The sequence below is a fragment of the Lissotriton helveticus genome, chromosome 1_1, assembly GCF_964261635.1.
Source record: "Lissotriton helveticus chromosome 1_1, aLisHel1.1, whole genome shotgun sequence".
Lineage (NCBI taxonomy): Eukaryota > Metazoa > Chordata > Amphibia > Caudata > Salamandridae > Lissotriton > Lissotriton helveticus.
The window spans coordinates 626,022,992-626,043,610 of NC_136057.1; the positions used below are offsets into that span (position 1 = coordinate 626,022,992).

Genomic DNA, 20,619 nt, shown 5'->3' on the forward strand with positions numbered 1-20,619 from the left:
TTCTGGGGAGCTATTGTTACCTCTGCTGCACTGTCTAGCATCGTCAGAGTCCATTCCCCGTTCAGTAGTCGAGTCCTCAGAATTCTGGGCATGTCTGATCTTTAGACCTGCAACCTTCTTCTTTTTGAACTGTGGCTTTTTGCTTTTGTTTATCTCCTTGTTTAGAAGTGTAATCTTAAGCGTGCTGCTTGTCTCTCGACTTTGTACTCTCTTCTTGTCTGTCTGACCGTCCTTCCCTCTGGGAGTTTTTTTATGAACCCTGAAAGGAACGAGAGAAATGTGTATAAGTATCCTGATACCTGTCAGGTTTCCTAATGTTATCCCTATTCCTAAGGTTATACCTCTTTTCGGAGGGCTCATGTGGAGAAGATAGGCCTCTGGATTGAGATCTGTTTTCTTTAAAGTTTTGTTGTTTTTTATTGTCCCACTTCTTCTTAGATGAAGCAGTTGTATGCTTGGAAGTGTCCTTTGCAGGACTGCCCATCAGTTGTGGTTTTATAGCTTTCCCACCCAGACTGTCTCTGCCTAATTCTGCATACACAGTTTCAATTATTTTTGGTAGTTTGTGTTCCTGTTCTGAAGGACAGAACTCCCTTAGGTGTTGGTGGTTAGCCACTAAAGCTGCAACCCCTTTAATATTAGCTAATATTATGGCTGATACCTGGGCATAGTTACCTACTAACTTTATCCCTAAGTTCAGAGCAGGCTCTGCTCCGTACTCGTTCTGTATTTGTCTCAATACATCTGGTATCACTGCTAATGACGGAATACCATGAGTCCTAGTATAAATGGCAGCAAAGACTGTACCCCAAGTGGTACAATCTTCTACTTGTGGTGTTATCCCATGGGTAAGCAGATTGTAAGTATTCTGTGTTTTTCATATGGCGTAGTATTCGAGAATACTGCCTCACGCTGTTATTTTCTGAGGTACCCAGATTAGAATTTGTTCACGTTTTTGTGGGCATTTTTCCCATCACTGCGTGTAATATTTGTGGTGGTATTTTAGTTGTTGTACTCTGAGCTTGAGTTCCATTTGTTGCAACTGTTGCTGGTTGGACTGTAAGTGTCTTCATGACAAATTGCGTCAAGTTTCTATATATTTTTATCACTCCTTCGTGTTGTGTGAGTAAGTCTCCTGGTGGCATTGTTTCAATGTCAGGATGTGGTGTGTAAGCTACTAATATTGGCCATGTTGCCCCCTTCTCTTCCGAGCGGGCTGAGTCTCACTCCTATTCTTATGTTGGGTAGGGCACCTTTAAACCAGTATAAGTGTTCCTGGTATATGAGCGGAACCTCAATGTTCTCAAACTGACAATATTCCGCTGGTGCATGTACTTCTGTGTAGGAGTGAAATGTTTTTGTTCTTTCATTTGCTGCTGGGAATGTAACCCACAATTAACTGCTTTACCGCGGCAGAGCGGCAATTTAGCGGAGTGGACCGGGCCGCCTCGGCCAACGGACGTGCTTAGCACTACGGAGGTAGTGCTCGCGATGGCCGTTGGCCGACAGAAGCATCGAATGGGATAAAATACCTCTCTTCTGTATGATTCGTGTGCCTCAATCACGAATACTACTATACCACCCCTAGTTGTTAAACCATGCTCTAGCAGTTTCAGGGTGACTGTATTTCTAAAATTTTCTGCAATTTGTTTTGCAACTGCATCTTCTTCTCCGGCTGAGAGGTGTAGATCTACTCTTATCTCTGTCCACTGTCATTTTTGTAAAGAAGAAGTTTCCAAGGGAACTAAGATAAAATGTTTATGCACAATTTAGGAACAATGTGCCCTTCAAGCTTGATTAACCAACAGCCAATAATTATGATTTTTTGCCTACTCAGCAGTTTGTGCCCACCCACTCCAGACGTCTCTGGTGTTTTGTGAGTAGGGGTCTTTGAGAATAGCATGACTGAGCTACTAATTTTACTGTTAAATAAGTACCCAACCAACATTGGGGGCGTCATGTCGTGTAGTTCCTATATAACCTATGCAGGATCTGCGCGTTTGGATAACATAGACTGTGGGATTGGTGACAGAATGATTCCGTGCACCCCCACCGGATATGTTAGCCTAGCTCACAGTGCAACTAGAATCTCCTCTTATCGGGGAGAGAATAGATTCTGGCAACCTCAGAACATGACAACCCTGATCCCTCAGAATCGTGGAAACAATATACTACTTTTCGTTCAGTCACTCGTGCTCACTTAGTTTGTCTCAGAGAGATACACAGAATAAACAGGCTGGTATTCTGGTGTAGAATAGATGAGCTGCAACAACCAATAGACAGTAGCAGAGATATATGATAAGAAGCACTACGAAAGTGAAGGGATGGTAAAGTTCTACCATCTTGCAACAATCATGAATACATACAAGTATATAAAACATGATAAAAGGTGTTTACTCCTATGATGCCTCCCTAACTAGATGTACCTAAATGTACCTAGCATCTGTGTAGGTGTTATGCCAAGAATCCCTCTAGGATCTAGTCAACCGCATTACCTGAGAATGAGAGAATATGGAACCTGTGAGTTATAGATGTCTCTATCTGTTTTTGCATTTGTCACCCCGAGTGGCACGGGTATGCTTAGACGTGAGTCCCGTGCTCTCCATGCCACTGGAATCAAGCTATCCTGGCTGGAAGCCTGAAACTGGTCCTAGGATGCTGTTTCCAGTCCAGGGAGGACCTGGCTTGGCAGTTCAGGCTGGATTCTTCCCATGGGGCATAGGGTCAAAACTGATTTGCATATTGGCGGGGTCAAACTGGAATGGCATGGTGAGCAAAGATGGATTGAGGCCCATATCTCTGTACTGGGTTGAATGTATGACATCGTTCTGCATTCTGTCCATCAACTGTTGTTTTTGCACTAATTAAAGTGGGCACCTTGCACCAGTCCAAACGACCCTTATTGATGATTAGGTCAAAGACAACCTTTAAAAAAAAGCTATCCTAGTGGTAGCCGTGGAGAGCATCCTTCAGGCTAAGTCTCGAAGGAATGTAAAGCAGCTTGTTTTCCAGATTAGAGCCTCCTGAATAACCACATGAAAGGAGAACCACCCAAGAGATATATAAAATATATGTATGTTTTTACTAAACACTCTCTACTAACCTCTTTATGAGATATGAGATTAGAGCACAAAGCACACAATATTAAATCACTAGAACGACAGTAAATAGCACAGTACACAGTGGTCTGCAGGGGGAAACCAAACCATATACTAAGAAAGTGGTATAACAACCACACCTTAACTAGACACAGTGCCTAGAGCACGTAGAATCACTGGGACCCCAAGGAACCACCCAAAGTAGTGACACAGGGGACCCACGGAGGACGGGTGCAGTGTGAGAACACAGGCGCATGCTCCGTAAAACTCTATAGGGAAGTCGCGGTTGGAAAATTAAAGATTAAGGACACTTCGGAGAGGACTTCAAGCAAACCCTTTGGCACATAGAAGGTTCTAAGGCCAGCACCCTTGTGAGTACCAGAGTACTCGTGTTACCAATCCCAGGGGAGCCAGGTGCATAGTTGTCAAGTGATGTCGGAAACCTTTGTCGTTTTCAATGGCGTGACTCAAAGAAGTGCTGCTGCCGGTAAGATGAAAAGTGTCCAGTGGAATCCAAGCCTGCATCAGAGGTGAGAAGAACCTGAAAGCAGAGGGTGCAGAGTCTGGGTCACTTCAGGGTGACCAGGGGCTCGGTAGACGAATGCCCACTGATGTCGGGTGCTTCAGGTGAGTTGATGGGGAGCTCGACTCTGCAGCCACAGGAACTAGGAGACGTCGACGATGACCAAAGTTCAGAGGTGAGCTGTCCCACAAAGGATGTCGAGTGCTGAGGGGTCAGTGTCCGATTAAACACCAACAAACCTTGGCAAATGTAACCCACATAGGCAGAGGAAAGCAGGCCCCGTGTGGATCAACAAGGTCCAGGAGACTCTCCAAGCTATGGGGAGTTGGGGCACGTCTGGAGCAACCAAGAAAGGCCAACAGAAGTCAAGGTTACCTTCACAGGGACCCACAGGCCAACGGACCAGGGATCGCGAAGGGACCTCGAGCTGAATCACAAAATACCAGCCTATGGAACACTTGTGGAGTGTAGGCCGGAAATCTTCAGTGCAATTACTGCTCGGGGTCAGGACTACACGTAGCCCAAAGCACAGCCTCGGGAATTGCCAAAAAACATATGCTGCTGCAAAAGTACAAGGTGCACAGGGGTTCCACTTGCACGGCCCCCACGAGGGATACTGGTCTCAGAATTGCTGAGAGGGCAGATTGACCTCAGGGACACTCGGGAACCCACCTCCTGTGTTGCAGAAATCTTAGGAGTGCTCAGGAGCTCGGGAGATGCAAACCGGTCAGATGTGTTAAAGGTGCCTACAGCGCAGGGGAGTAACTCCTTTACTCCAAGGGAGATTCTTCAGTCATCCAGAATAGTGCAGATCGTCGAAGTACTTGGTTTCTGCTTGCAGAGGTTAGTCCAGGTAAAATCTGAAGTCCAGTAGTCAGGGTTCCTTCTTTATTCCCAAGAAAGGGTTGGGACAAACTCTGTCGACCCACCTATGGGAGGGTCAGGACAGAGGGGTGGTTACACCCATGTCCTTTGTCCAGTTTCACGCCAGAGCAGGAGCAAATGGCTCCTGCAACCAGTTTGAACTGGACTATGCACAGGGACACTAAAGGTGCCCCCAGGGCAGACTGTCAGGCACTCTCAAAGTGCACCCCCAGCCCCAATACACTAAATCCTGTCTGGGAGGGGGTCAGACCTCCCTGTGACAGGAAACCTATTGTCCAACCTTTCGCTGCTCGAGCTTGGCTCAGCAGGGGAAGCTGACTCGGGACTGTGGCTGGCAGCATCCATTTTGTGATGCCCAGATTGTGATTTTGCTGCACATTTTGTGTCGCATATGTCCCTTTAGGCGGGTGGAATTATACCTCCCCCGCCAGTTACTGGCGGAGAGGTATAATTCCAAGGTGTTTGACACCAAACACAACATGTTTCCAAGCAACCGTTTTAAAGTTGCCATTTACCGCGAGGTTATAATGCACTTAAATATATATGGTTGGCTGCATCACAAACAACCCCGGAAAAATAGGTTCCGAAGGCAGCAGAGGGGCTCTGCTCATGAAGGAGCACCCTCTCACATAAAACCCAGCACCCTGCCTTCATTGATAAGGCCTGCCATAGGTGTGACTGATAGGTGTATATGTGCAGTGATATAGGATAGATATAGTGAAACTATATCTAAGTAAGGGGTGCATGCACCACCTTACACAGGGTGCAGTAGCAGACCTGTGATGTCAGTTTGAATGGTCTCTCAGGGGTGGCCTAATACATGCTGCAGCCCCTGGGAGGCCTCTGGGCTACCTATGCCCTAGGTACATACTGTACCATATACTAGGAACTGACAAGTGTACCCCAGTATCCAATCTGGAGTGTACCTAAAGTACATGCAATCAAATTAGAGAAGAAAGCAGCTTGACTGGGGTTCTGGATATCAGGATCCCAGTCAGTCTAAGTCGAAAATAGTGAAACATCAGGAAAAAGTGTGGGTAACTATAAGAAGCAGATCCTACTCTCCTACAGGACCCCGTCCTGGTCTCGAGTTGGACATCCCGAGAGGGATGTTAGACCACTGCGAGCTGGAGTGTCTGCATGCAGGAACCTCAGCGTCTCTGGTCAGTGTGTCAGCCGGGAAGCCTCGGTCTCCTCTGTCCTTCTAAGCAAGATGTCATGTATATATACCCATAGATCTCCCATGGGGTTCTACCATGCTGTGTTACTGTGTCAGCCAAAAAGGATGACGTAGAGCCTGAACTTCATACAGAGATAATATACAAGAGATGATAGACCTGCTGTGCTTCCAAGAAGCCTCATGACTAATGGATGAGATTTCAAACAAGGGAAAAACCTGCGTTCTGAATGCAGTGTCGTATCTAGGTCTAGGTCTGTCCCTATGAACTGTTATGTATGTAATGTAGGGAAGGATATAGGTGAGAGGTTGCAATGATATCTGTGCCTAAATAGGGTACCTATATGGAATATAGCAATATGTATGTCAAAATGTTACCATTTTAAAATGAGAGAGCTGTTAATTGACTAAGAAGATAGGTAGGCTCACTAAAGAGATGTAGAAAGGGAATGTTGTATTTATGTAGATGTCTCTAACTGCTTTTACCCGCGTTAAAACTACATTGTGCCTCAAATCTCTAAACACCAATACATCTCTTCATGTTTTCAACCCTATGATTCCATGCCTGCATTTAGATCTCAATGCTAATTTATTCATCCTGCTCTTCCAGAAAGGATTTAAATTCAACAGTTCCTATTCAAACAAAATGGGCTTCATGAGTGCCTTGCTTTTATCTTGAATTAAAAAGTTTAGCATTGTAGTTGTTAATTATAACTCAGTGGTAATGCTGCAGTTGAATACCAGGGAGTGAACTGAGGTAGCAGCTGTTGTTGGAAGTGCATGTTTCTCTCTGCATTTCTGAAAAGGAAGATAAACATGCTTCAGAACTTAAAGGTAATGTGTACGCATTTTAGCTTTCTAGAGTACTAGCCATATGAATACGGCTAAAAGAAACCCCTCATTTTGTTAATTTTTAATGGAAATGCTTTAGCATTTTCAGCTTTGAATCCATGAAGATGGTTTCAGGTGTGCCAGACGTTTGTCATAAATACACAATATTAGCACTTACATTATTTATAGGAACACTCTGGGGTGCCGCAGTAGAACACTGGTGAATCAACTGAGAAGCTGCTGCTGCTGTTGGAAGTACATTTTTTACTTAGAATGTCGGACTTTGTTCTCACTTGGCTTAGAAAGATAGTGTGAACTTATAGAAAATGTCCTCTTATGTTAGCATTTAGAGTACCTTCCATAACATCTATCAGAAAATCATTAGAGGAAACTCTTTATTCTCAAACATGCAGAGGCTAGAAGTTTTCACGTGGTAAAATCACAGGAGAACTCACCAGAATTCCTACATCTCTAAGAAATTATTCACATTATGACTAAAATCTTTTATCACCCTGGGTATGCACTAATTTTTGTCACCCTCAACAAATTGCACTCACTACAAGCATTTTTTTAACCATCAATATTGCATTTTCCAAAACATTAAATTCACCCCTCACCCCCCCATCCAAGCATATACAAAGCAACAAATGCAAATAACCAAATACAAGTGGAGTAAGTAGCCGGAGACATAGTAAGACTTACATATATCCTAGCAAGACCATAACATATCGAAAGCACATAACACTGATTTTATTCCTGTCCTTGAGATATAAACCATTGAAGACCCCTTTTCCTAGCTCAGACACCCTTGTGTGCATATACAACCCTCTCGATCTGATACACTGAGATTAGCTGAGCCAGCCAGTGACTGAATGGTGGAGGTGCCGGGTCGAGCCAGAGAGTTGCCAAGCACTATCTCAACACCGCCATAGTTAAAAATACAAATGGAGCTGATGAGAGAGCTGAGGGAAGAGCCTCTTTCTCTTGGACTCCCAGCAAAACCAGTTGGGGGGTAACCTTGATCTGCAGGTTTAATTGTGCCTCGAAAAACTGAGATATCTCCCTTCTCAGATTTGCCAGAACCGGACCTTCTGCCAGCATGTGTACCAAATCTGCCCCTATTTCCTGACACCGTAGACAGTTTGTGCCGGAAAATCCCCCCATTTACAGTTTTTATCTGGAGTGATATATAGATTGAACAAGGGTTTATAATGTTGGATCTGGAGGTTGGCAGATATAAGTGTTGACCGGGCTAATTCTAAGGAAGAGTGAGCGTCCTCCTCTGTTGATTGTAGTGACTTCACCCATCGAGCAGTGTGCTTATTTATATCATCCCCCAGCCTATCATTTAATAGCTTGTATATGTATCCAATCTTAGTTTTGTGCCTAGCTAGTACATCTACAAGTTGACACCTGTTAAATCCCTCCCCACCTCCCCTTTTCTTCCCTATAAAATCCCTAATATGCAGGAATTTAAAGAATTCGTTATTCCGGAGAGAGAATTTACTCCTCAGATTTTCGAAAGTTGTATAACTATCATCAAAAAAGAATTCCCCAAAAATAAATGGACCTAAATTTGTCCTCCAACACTTATTATACCAGTGGTGAAATATATCCGTAAGAGAGGGTTATCAACAAGAGGGGTAGAAACTGAAGAGATCAATCCCGAGTTTTCTCTTAACATTAGTCCATATTCTGAAAGCATATATGAGTGTCTTAAACCTAACCTTTTTTAAATGGCCAAATTATAATTGCCGGAACAAGCAGCCACGAACTGAAGCTCCAGTGGTTAATTCGAAGCATGAGAGAACATTATTTCCACTGAGCTCTTCAAGAGGTGGGTTAAACAGAAGTGGTGTTAATTGGTGTAGTGCCGAGGCCCAGTAGTGCAACTGAAAGTTTGGAAAGGCCCACCCAACCCGTTCACTGGAAAGGGAGAGGAACTTCAGGGCCCTCCGGGGCCTGGCATATGTCCAGAGAGACCGACCAAGCATACTATCCAAAGCCTTGAACCAAGAATTATCCACCTTAAGGAGTATAGCCCTAAAGAAATACAAAAATCTTGGAAGAAACATCATTTTGATTAAATTTACCTTCCTATCAGGGAGAGTCTGAGATTATTCCATTTGACAACTCTACTTTGGTTTTATTAATTTGTGGGCCCAAATAGACCTTGACCATATAATCTTGATCAGCACTAATATTAACGCCGAAGTATGTTGCGTTGGGAACCACCCGTGTTCCTCAAACTTAATGTATTAATTTTTAAGTATTTGAGTTTAGTCCCTATTAAGTCTGTATCCCGTGATGTGTCCAAAGCAGCCGGCCTCCTCTTCAATCTCCCTGACTGCTTCACTTGGAGCAGGGGTAACAATTACAAGATCGTTTGCGTAAGCAAGAATTTTCATGTCCCAGCCCCTAGTGCCCATTGGTGAAATAAAAGCATTACCTTGAATCCGGAGGATTAAAGGGTCTATATAGAGGGCAGATAATAAGGGAGAGCATGGGCAACCCTGCCTTGTCCCCCGCTGGATCTTAACCATCTCTGACTCTCCTTATTGGAGAAATTTAGCCATAGGATTGATATACAGCATCTTCATCCATGATATGAAATCCGCGCCTAGACCCTTTTTCTCCAATATAGCCCACAGATAAGGCCAGGAGACCCAATCAAATGCTTTCTCAGCGTCTAATAACAACAGTGCCATAGGGTCTCCTTGGATTTTGGCCACGTCAAATAGAATGATTACCCGGCGGATGTGGTCTGTAGTGCCCATTCCCTGGATGAAACCATGTTGAACAGGTGAGACCATTTTTTTTGATTAACTTATATATCCTTGAGGCAAACATCTTTGCGAAAAGCTTAGTGTCCGAATGAATTAATGTGATGGGCCGATAGGATCTAAGTTGATTCACTGTTTTTCCCTTTTTCGGGAACACTACTATCCTAGCTGAAGCCCATGAATCAGGTGGAGAGTTACCCTTCTGAATGGCCAGAAATACCTCCAGTATAAAATTATTAAGGGTAGAAGGGAAAAGTTAGTAAAATTCCCCCCGGGATAAAATCCGTCCCAACGGCCTTTCTAGATGCTAATTCCGACACTGCTGCTGAGATTTTTCAATTGAAATGGGTAGCTCTAAGTGCTCCTGATCCTCCCTGCCCAGACTATCCGTAGACAATTGATCTACATATGACTCTTTCCCTTCCAGATCCGTTTCCTCATCAGCATACAGTTTCTAGTATAATCTTTGGAAGGGGAAGCGTATCCCCCCCTACTTCAGAGATGGAGCACAGCTCAGGATCTAAAATTAGTTTGATAACACTGTATGTTGTCTGCTGTCTAGCAGGAGATGCTAAGTTATGCCCCATGCCCCACCTTTTCGCTCAATTCATAGGCTTTGTTTTTCCATACCGTGTAAAAAGTAGTCTAGGTGTACATGGACCTGATGAGGGGCGGAATAATAGGTGTAGCCTGTGTCTAGTGGTTCTTTATCAGCCCATATATCAAGTAGCCCATGTAAATTTTCCAGCTGAGCCAATGCTCGGAAAACCTTGGCCTTACACCCTTGATACATTTCAGTGCTTGATAACAAGGCCTCCCTATTTAGATTTATGCTGAAATCCCCACATACTACTAAAGGCATGGGCCACCCCACCAAATCAACACTAATCCAGTCCAATAGTGCAGAATCATAGGAGACCGGGCTGTATATAGAGCAGTGTATGTACCCCCCCGCCATCATATATGCATTCTGCAATGGCCAATCTCCCAAATGTATCCGCCTTAGATCTAATGAATCTAATCTTGCCCTTACGTGCAAGTATCACCACCCATCCTGTGCGGGTACCTTGCAATGATTCTAGAAATAACTTGATACCCAGTAAGCTTCAATAGATGTTTCTGAGACCCTTCCACGAGGGTTTCCTGGATACAGAGTATATCCACTTTTAGAACCGCTATATCAATGTTAACCCCCTGTCTTTTCTGGAAATTATTTAAGCCACATATATTAACTGAGGCAATTATTAAACTAATCATTCTTTAATACAAAGCATAACTGCTTGCAGGTTACCGAACACAAACTCAACCCCCAACTGTGCTTGGATCCCCCTGCCCCTTCCCCCACCTCCCCATCCCACCTCCCCATTCTATGAGCAAAAGAGTCAATCATGACCCAGGTGATGGTGCAAACCCACATGCCGCCATCGCTTCCAGTGCCCTCCGCCTAACCGCTCGGCCCCTGGTCAAACCCAGAAAAAGAAGTAATAGAGAAAGAGAAAAAAGAAAAGGGAGGAAGGGAAAAAGGAAACACCCAACAACAATGGGGAAAGATCCCCAGCACAATGAGCCTATAAATGCCTTATAAGAATCCTCAAGACATAGTTTGAGAGAAAGAAAGATCCCCTAAGGGGAAAAGAACAGTATGATCTAGCAAGATGGCTGCCGCCTAACTCGCCATTAGTTGCTTCCTTTCCCCCGCTCTGAGCTGCCGGCACCGATGCGGACTCTTACCGCGCTTTTCGAGCGTGACGGTGTGCAACTCCTTCGCCATCTGGACTGGACGCTGAGCAGTGCTTAATTTGTGGCGGTGCTTTCTGGTGCTTAGGACCAGCACCTAATTATGAGGGCCGGGTCTACACGCACTGCTGCACGTAATTGATTCATTGGTAATTTACTTCGCTCCAGGACTTGGCAGTGGCACAGAGTGTTACTGTTGAACATGTGCTCAACTACTTCTCGTCCGCAGACTCTGCAGTACTATCTGCTGCTGCTCGTCGACGTCGTCCATCTCCCAACCTGAGTCACGATTCACGAGTCTGTCTGTCTGACTTCTTCTCAATGATCTCTAAGTTGATATGTTAAGGCAGTAGCGCTGGCGGCCCAGTGGCCGTTAGGTCAGTGTTTCCTGCCCAGTGGGCGGGACACTGAGTTGGGCTGAATTTTGGTTCTGTGCGGTAGTTGGGGCTGTGCGCTGCAGCAGGCAGCGTGCACAGATTTTTTCAGATTGTGGATTGCGAACGCATTCGCCTCATTGCCACGCCCCAGCATACCCGCACGGCTGCACCTGACCACCGAGTCATCGTGGTTCAACGGCCGTTCACTGTCTTCAATTAAGTTTGAGCGTGCCCGGACGACTTTGGCATTGAGCCTTGAGTAGCCAATACTGGCAACAGCTGCACCAGGTAAGACAGGGCCTGGCAGGCCTAATCAGTTACGTTAATAAAGCTGCGCAATTGCGCAGCAGCCTAAGGCAGTCCCAAGGGAGTCAGTCCCACGTCCCGCTCAATGTAACTGATCCCATCCCATCCCACTCCCAGCAAAGTGTGTTGCGGGCGCGCCTGTGAGCCTCAGCCTGGCCTGCCCTGGCTGAGGCTAAAGGAGATCGAGATTCATGAATGAATCTCAAATCTCAATATCTGTCTATTCTGACTGATATGTTGATGGCGTGGCGGCCGTTAGTACGGTGTTTCCGGCCCTGGCTCAGGCTGGGTTTGGTTCTACAAATCTGCAGGGGGGTGTTGTTGGGTATTGAGTCAACTGACGTAGGGCCTTGAAGGGCTTTGGGTTCAGTCAGTACATTCGGCCACTGGGAGGCAAAGTTCACTCCATCAGCTAGTATGTGCCGCCACCTCTAAGTTTGGCATCTTCCTCATGCTTCTGTCTTGAACATTGTACTGTTAATGCCTGCATTTGAGGATGTCACTGGCACATCAAGGGTGGCATGGGTTAGCAAAAGGCTAGCTTCAGTGGAGTCTGCTGGGCCCGTTACACCCCTTGGCCTATTTACCGCTACACCTGCTGCACTAATGATGGTGGCACCCTAGCCTTCCTCCTCCGGGCACTTAATTCCTTAAAACTGTTGGGCCCTGTACCCCCCCTGTTTTAGAACTGTGGCCCACCTTGCATTGGTGTTTTTAAAGGTGCCACGCACTGATTTAACACAGTTCAGAATCTTGTTTCTGTCTGTGGACCCTACATCCGTGGTTCCTGAAAGCTGGCTGTTAAGTGGCATTGGCGAAGAAAACCCGAGTGATACAGATAGAATGAATATTACAAGAAAAACAATATAATCTCAGAATTGATGGGTTTGGATTTAACTGTCTGTAGGTCATAAATGAGCGCGCTCTTGGACTGTTATGGGTTTGTCAGTGTTTATTACAAACCTGTGCATGGATCTTTTAACTTGGAAGCATCGAGCAAACATTTCTTCCGTGAACTTTAGAATCAAACCGATGTCTTCAAAATGCCAATGATTGTTTTCCAATACCTGCTTTGAACTCAAGGCTGATTTATTTCAGCTTGATTGAGCTTTTAATTGACAAGCCACATGCATGCAAATGGGAATTCAAAGTGCACTGCTTTAATAATGTATTCTGATCATAGCATTGTTATTTTTTTCGTCACAGAGGGATTGCTCTCAGATTTGTGATCATATGAAAAAATGGATGGGAACCTGCTTCTCTTGCAGTCTCGTGACCGGTGTGGCGCCTACACGGTTACCTCTCGGAATACTTTGCTTTTTTCTCTCCCAGTGCCGCCTCTTACATCAAACACAGTAGCACGTGTCATGGCACTCCTGATTTTGGCCATGCATGTTGTGTTAGAGGGTATCCAGGCCCTTGGGCAAGTGTGTAGGTGTGAGGTCCTCAAGGTGCTTGTGTGGAGAATTAGGTCTTCATCTTCTTGCGGACCTCAAGAAGTGAGGATGTAGCTCTAATGTGTTTAGACTTGTGGATGTGACTGGAGCCAATAAAGGAGTGGGTGGGGCCCCTGGAAGATGTGGGCAAAGCTGGGGAACTGGGCGCGGCCTCCAAAAAAATGAGAGCACTTGCACTTCATATTTTACAAATTAAGCACTGGCCCTCATGCTGCTGGCTTCAGGCAGAAGCGCCTGGAGCGCGGCATGTTTTGGAAGCATCGACCTTGTCCAACACCGACTGCCTCGTTCCCTGTGGAGCCTCGGAATGCCCCCAATAGCCAGAAAACCTCTGAAGGAGCAGGCGGAGCTCCTGGGCGCCACGCTTTCCCTGCCTGTCGTGCCTGCTCGCGCAGCCTCGCACGACAAGAGGCTGACAGCGTGCAAGGAAGAGGAGATAGCTGGAGCTGCTGCCTCCTTTGTGAGGCTCCTCAATGGCAAAGAGGGGCTGGGAGAGGGGCTGAAAACAGGTGCAGTGTCAAAAAGTCACGGAACACTGACTTTTCCAGAGAAAGAAAGGCAACCATCAATTCCAGAGATCTTCTTTGGGGAGCAGGGGTAAGTCCTCCCCCTGTACTCCCCACTGTCTCTCTCCTCCCGGCTACACCAGAAACAGTGGGAGCTAGTTCATTGCACCAAGAGGGACTGGGAAAGGGAAGGGAAACTTCACGGACATGGGAGAAATGGCGGGGGTTGGGACACAGGGTCTGACGCCCAGCACTAATGCGTTATGTGTTGATGGACTGAGTAAAAGTGACAAGTGCTGTCACCGAGGGACGGGTCTGGATCTAGAGGCAGTAAGAGGATCCTCCAAAGTGGCCGACATTTTTTATTGTGTGAACGATGACTCTGATCTCTCAGGCCGCAGTGAAGAAATGACAGATGATGATACGGTTCCCTACTCCTTGGGGGATAGTCATAGTGGGGGAAAGGGGAAACCCTCAACACAAAAACTTCTCTCCATCTCAGAAAGACTGAGCGAAACAGCAAGAAGGAGTGAGACGGACTCCGGATCAGAGTTTAACACCTCCAAACAGTTGAAGTGGGACTACTCTGCAACCTGTCTTCCCCTAAACCCAAGTGCTAACAGCCTCCATCCTGTATCACCTCAGCGCCGGGACGCCCAAGGGTAGTCATGCGCTTTACAAATCCCCTAAACCTAAACCTGTCAGGTTTATAGCAATGTGGTAGGAGAGAGATCTGGTACACCACGAGGGACTCCACTACCTGACATGAATCCTGCTCCCACATTGGACACAATCTTCTCTATGGTGAAGCAGATGCAATCAAAGGCAAGGGTTGAACATTAGAATCACCTCTAGCTGCAAAGTAGATACAAGGCGCAGTACAAAAAGTCACCAAAATCTGCTCTGAGATGGCAGAAAAAGTCACTATAGTGGAGAAGCGGACAGTGGCAGAAGAAGCAACAGTGGCAATAATCGAGAAAAAACAAACACTTCAAGAAACTCAGCTAGTCGACGTGATGTGAAAGATTGAGGATTTTGAGAACCGGCAGCGCAGAAACAACTTGCGGTTTCTTGGCCTCGCAGAAAACGTAGAGGGAAACAACATTAGACTCTTCATGATCAAGCTGCTTAAGGGTGCCTTTCCAGAGCTTGCCCACTCCGAGAAAACCATACTTAATGATTGATTAATTGTGAAATATTTGCGAAACAAAAGGTTTTGAACCAACACAATTAGTGCCCAGTTGAGGCAATGCAAAAAGTTACACCTGGATATGAATTACGCACGGCAATGCGGAGAAGTGTGCTGGACTATGAAAAGGAGAAAATTGTGATTGTAAAAATATAAAAAATTAAACTGAACAAAGGACGATGGTGACCTTATGATATAATAAAACGTAATCAGGCGTGATAGAAGTGAACAGTAAATGTGTAGTGTTCACCAAACATTGAAATCAAAAGTGAAAAGCGACACCCTGAATGTAGCTCCACTGCTAGGTAATGAGTGGCCTTGCTGCTATCCTGCTAGTGATGAAACTGTACTAGTAAAAAACTTACTGTGAACTGTGGTAACAGAAAAGCCACTGTCTGTAGAACCCTAAAGCGATGGTGACCATGTTTAAACTGTGAAGAAAATACCCCAAATGCACACTGTCACAACCCTGAAGACTGTGGTAATGATTGTGACTTATTAGTAAATTATGACAATAACCTCATGGAATTGTAATGTGGTAGCTGCGTCTTCTGTTGTTAAATGGATGACGGGTCACTCTAGCTTACTATCTGAAAAAACATTGTGCAGTACACCTGGTTAATGCCTTTGCTCTGCTGCACGTTAGTCCCAAAATTGTAACACCAATGTAGCGTCTCGAGCGGCTGCTTACCCCAATGGAGGTCAATGTTGGTCCTAGATTGAGGTACGCTAAAGTTTTTAGAGAAATAAAACGTTGTAAATTTGGTAACCTGGATAAGATTCTATCTTATACTTAGCCCCCTCTCTCACGGGAGAGAACAGAGGCTCTGGAGGAAATATTCTCTCCCCAATTATACTAATAGGAGAAGGGAATTTGTTGTTTTTTACTCATAAACCCATCCCTTTTCCACAAGAAGGGTACCTCCCATGTTACCTTCAGATTTCTTTTTTGTGTCTTTGGACTCAAACTTCTACTTACGGGGCTCCATAATCGACGTGGTCAGATACGTCCTTTGGACCCTCAAGGCCTTTCACGGACCCTCAAATCCTGCTTCAGTCACAAACACCATACCAGATGCCCACAACCCTTGCTGCCTAAGTGCTCAGCCATTAAGCCCTAGTCTGGGCTTTTGCCCAAACTTCTTAGACAATTTCGTATGCGAAAATGCAATGGGAATGATGGGAAAGAACTTGTTTTTAAAACATGCCTGGTTTTGGTCAAACTAGGAACTCTGGTACTAGGTTATGCCCACTTCTCCAGGGGTAGTTAGCCTATTAACTACTACCATACACTCCCTTGAATGCCCCATAATTCAATATTTAGCGGTCTCCCTGACACCAGAACTTCAGATTTATCCACCTGCGAACCAAAGAAAGACAAAGAAGAGCTGACACCGCAAGAACATACGACCTGCTTCAAAATTGGCGCCAACACCTGCCAACACCTGCCTGGCTGCTGGTAACTTTGACAATTGCTGGACGAACTCATCTAGAAGCTGAACATCTTCCCCAAAATCTTGGAGGTCTGTCCAGCACCTTAATGTTGGATTTGGAGGTCTCTGGTTGGCAGAGGTAGATACTTCTGACCAAACAGGGACCGCCTCCTCCAGGAACGTTGCCGAGCACTTGAGTCTGATGCTCAGGGAGGGTCACGCATTCATGGTCATGCACAGGGACGTCTCACCACACGACAAAAGGACACCACACCACTTGTGTATAAAAACAGGGGATTCTTTATATAATCTTAATCCCTAAGACGATATGAGAAAGGGGGTACACACTATAATAAAACTGGGGATAGAGGCGACCCCATGCCCGTTGCCGTGGGGGGGCAGTTCAGTCTGGATCCGAGTCTTCAACCGGGAGGTGGGTTCGAATCCACTGGTACGAGGCGTACGGCAGTCCGGGTCTGTTTGCGGAAACCGCGATGAGTAGTTGCAGGTTCAGGGAGGGAGGTAAGAGTCGTACTTGGTGGCTGGCTTGCTGGGTCAACCTCGCCAACCTCGGACTCAAGCAACTGGTGAACACTCCCACCCACTACGCCGGCCACACACTCGACCCCGTCTTCTCCTCCAGCAACCACATCTCCTTCAGCCACACCACCGAGCTCCACTGGACCGATCACAGCTGCGTACATTTCAACTTCAGAAAAACAACGACCCACCACCGCCCGCAACAAACCTCCTGAAGATACTGGAGCAAGATCACCACCGACCAACTCACCACCTCCTTGACCCAAAACCCGCCCTCCAACAGCACGGACCCCAACGAAGCAGCCCGTAACCTCACACAATGGATCACCGACTGCGCGGATGCCCTTGCTCCACTGAAGAACCCTCCAAGCAATCCCAACAGCAAGAAAGTCGCATGGTTCACCAACGATCTCAAAGACTCCAAGAAATCCTGCCATGCCCTTGAGAAAGCCTGGCGCCACAACCAGTCATCGGAAAACATGAAAGCCCTCAAGATCGCCACCCGCAAACACCACCAGCTGATCCGCACCACCAAAAGGACAGCATTCAGAGAATGACTGGACAACAACACCCATAACAGCAAGGAACTCTTCAACATCGTGAAAGAGCTCTCCAACCCCAGCAACAACGACATCACGCCATCGCAAGACCTCTGCAACTCTCTCGCCACGCTTTTCCACCGTAAGATCGACATACACAACAGCTTCGGCCCCCAGAACCCTCACCCTGCCACCGAACCTATGCCCCCCACTACTACCCTTTGCGCCTGGACCTAGGTCAGCACGGAAGACACCACCCACACAATGAACTCCATCCACTCGGGCTCCCCTACCGACCCCTGCCCACACCACATCTTCATAATTACAAAAAGGGGGTGGTGATGGACAGAGTATCTGAGTTAATCAGAACACTCCTACCCAGTCAACAGATCAGGGCTTGATCCATCACCGTTTTTTAGCTCACTGGACCATCCCAGTTCAGAACCTGGCTATATGCAAATTAGTCTGTCCCTGGCCCAGTGCATCATGGGAACAGGGCAGACGAAACTACCAAGCCAATTCTTCACTGGAAAGGAAACAAGCTTCCGGGGACCGGTTTCTGGCATTACAGCCGTCTTCGGCCCGGCTTGCTTGAATCCTGATGGTGCAATGAGCAAGGGACTCATGTCTGAGCATACCCTTCCACACTCATGGTGGCCAAAATAATTACAAAAAGGGGGTGGTGATGGACAGAGTATCTGAGTTAATCAGAACACTCCTACCCAGTCAACAGATCAGGGCTTGATCCATCACCGTTTTTTAGCTCACTGGACCATCCCAGTTCAGAACCTGGCTATATGCAAATTAGTCTGTCCCTGGCCCAGTGCATCATGGGAACAGGGCAGACCAAACTACCAAGCCAATTCTTCACTGGAAAGGAAACAAGCTTCCGGGGACCAGTTTCTGGCATTACAGCCGTCTTCGGCCCGGCTTGCTTGAATCCTGATGGTGCAATGAGCAAGGGACTCATTCTGAGCATACCCTTCCACACTCATGGTGGCCAAAATAATTACAAAAAGGGGGTGGTGATGGACAGAGTATCTGAGTTAATCAGAACACTCCTACCCAGTCAACAGATCAGGGCTTGATCCATCACCGTTTTTTAGCTCACTGGACAATCCAGTTCAGAACCTGGCTATATGCAAATTAGTCTGTCCCTGGCCAAGTGCATCATGGGAACAGGGCAGACCAAACTACCAAGCCAATTCTTCACTGGAAAGGAAACAAGCTTCCGGGGACCGGTTTCTGGCATTACAGCCGTCTTCGGCCCGGCTTGCTTGAATCCTGATGGTGCAATGAGCAATGGACTCATGTCTGAGCATACCCTTCCACACTCATGGTGGCCAAAATAATTACAAAAAGGGGGTGGTGATGGACAGAGTATCTGAGTTAATCAGAACACTCCTACCCAGTCAACAGATCAGGGCTTGATCCATCACCGTTTTTTAGCTCACTGGACCATCCCAGTTCAGAACCTGGCTATATGCAAATTAGTCTGTCCCTGGCCCAGTGCATCATGGGAACAGGGCAGACCAAACTACCAAGCCAATTCTTCACTGGAAAGGAAACAAGGTTCCGGGGACCGGTATCTGGCATTACAGCCGTCTTCGGCCCGGCTTGCTTGAATCCTGATGGTGCAATGAGCAAGGGACTCATGTCTGAGCATACCCTTCCACACTCATGGTGGCCAAAATAATTACAAAAAGGGGGTGGTGATGGACAGAGTATCTGAGTTAATCAGAACACTCCTACCCAGTCAACAGATCAGGGCTTGATCCATCACCGTTTTTTAGCTCACTGGACCATCCCAGTTCAGAACCTGGCTATATGCAAATGAGTCTGTCCCTGGCCCTATGCATCATGGGAACAGGGCAGACCAAACTACCAAGCCAATTCTTCACTGGAAAGGAAACAAGCTTCCGGGGACCGGTTTCTGGCATTACAGCCGTCTTCGGCCCGGCTTGCTTGAATCCTGATGGTGCAATGAGCAAGGGACTCATGTCTGAGCATACCCTTCCACACTCATGGTGGCCAAACTAATTACAAAAAGGGGGTGGTGATGGACAGAGTATCTGAGTTAATCAGAACACTCCTACCCAGTCAACAGATCAGGGCTTGATCCATCACCGTTTTTTAGCTCACTGGACCATCCCAGTTCAGAACCTGGCTATATGCAAATTAGTCTGTCCCTGGCCCAGTGCATCATGGGAACAGGGCAGACCAAACTACCAAGCCAATTCTTCACTGGAAAAGAAACAAGCTTCCGGGGACCACATCTTCAACAAGGCCGACTCCATCATCGCACTCAAACTCCGGGACATCATCAACAACTCCTTCGCATCTGCCACCTTCCCGGAGAGCTGGAAGCATGCAGAGATCAGCGCCCTCCTGAAGAAACCCACCGCAGACCCCACAGACCTCAAGAACTTCCACCCCATCTTGCTTCTCCCCTTCCCCGCTAAAGTCATCGAGAAAAACGCCAACACACAGCTGACAGCCTTCCTCGAGACGACCAGCTCCCTCGACCCATCGCAATCTGGATTCCGAGCGAACCACAGCACCGAGACCGCCCTCATCGCAGCCACCGACGACATCAGGACCCTGCTTGACAACGGAGAAACTGCCGCCCTCATCCTCCTCGACCTCTCGGCTGCTTTCGACACGGTCTGCCACCGCACCCTAGCAACCCACCTCCACCACGCCGGGATCCAAGGAAAGGCCCTGGAATGGATCAGCTCCTTCCTCGCCGACAGAACCCAAAGAGTCCCCCGCCCTACCTCGCAGAAGCCACCAAGATCATCTGCGGCGTACCGCAAGGCTTCTCGCTCAGCCCCACCCTTTTCAATGTCTACATGAGCCCCCTCGCAGCCATCGCACGCAAGCACAACCTAAACATCATCTCCTACGCCGATGATAACCAGCTGATCCTCTCCCTCACCAACGACCCCGCCTCCGCCAAAGCCAGCTTTCAGGATGGCATGAAAGACATCGCGGACTGGATGAAGCTCAACCGTCTGAAACTGAACTCAGACAAGACGGAAGTCCTCATCCTCGGCCCGTCCACCTCCGCCTGGGACAACTCCTGGTGCCCCCCTGCCCTGGGCTCCCCACCCAAGCCCACGGACCACGCACGCAACCTCGGCTTCATCCTTGGCTCCTCCCTCACAATGGACAGACAAGTCAACGCTGTTACCTCCTTCTGCTTCAACACCCTCCGCATGCTCCGTAAGATCTTCCG

The 20,619-nt window shown here is 47.0% G+C and overlaps 1 protein-coding gene across 11 annotated transcripts in view; it reads left to right on the forward strand.

The window, feature by feature from the left end:
* Positions 1-20,619, forward strand: part of LOC144770317 (GLIPR1-like protein 1) — a 1,599,314-nt gene that overhangs the window by 649,151 nt on the left and 929,544 nt on the right. The gene's annotated exons all lie outside the window — the stretch shown is intronic.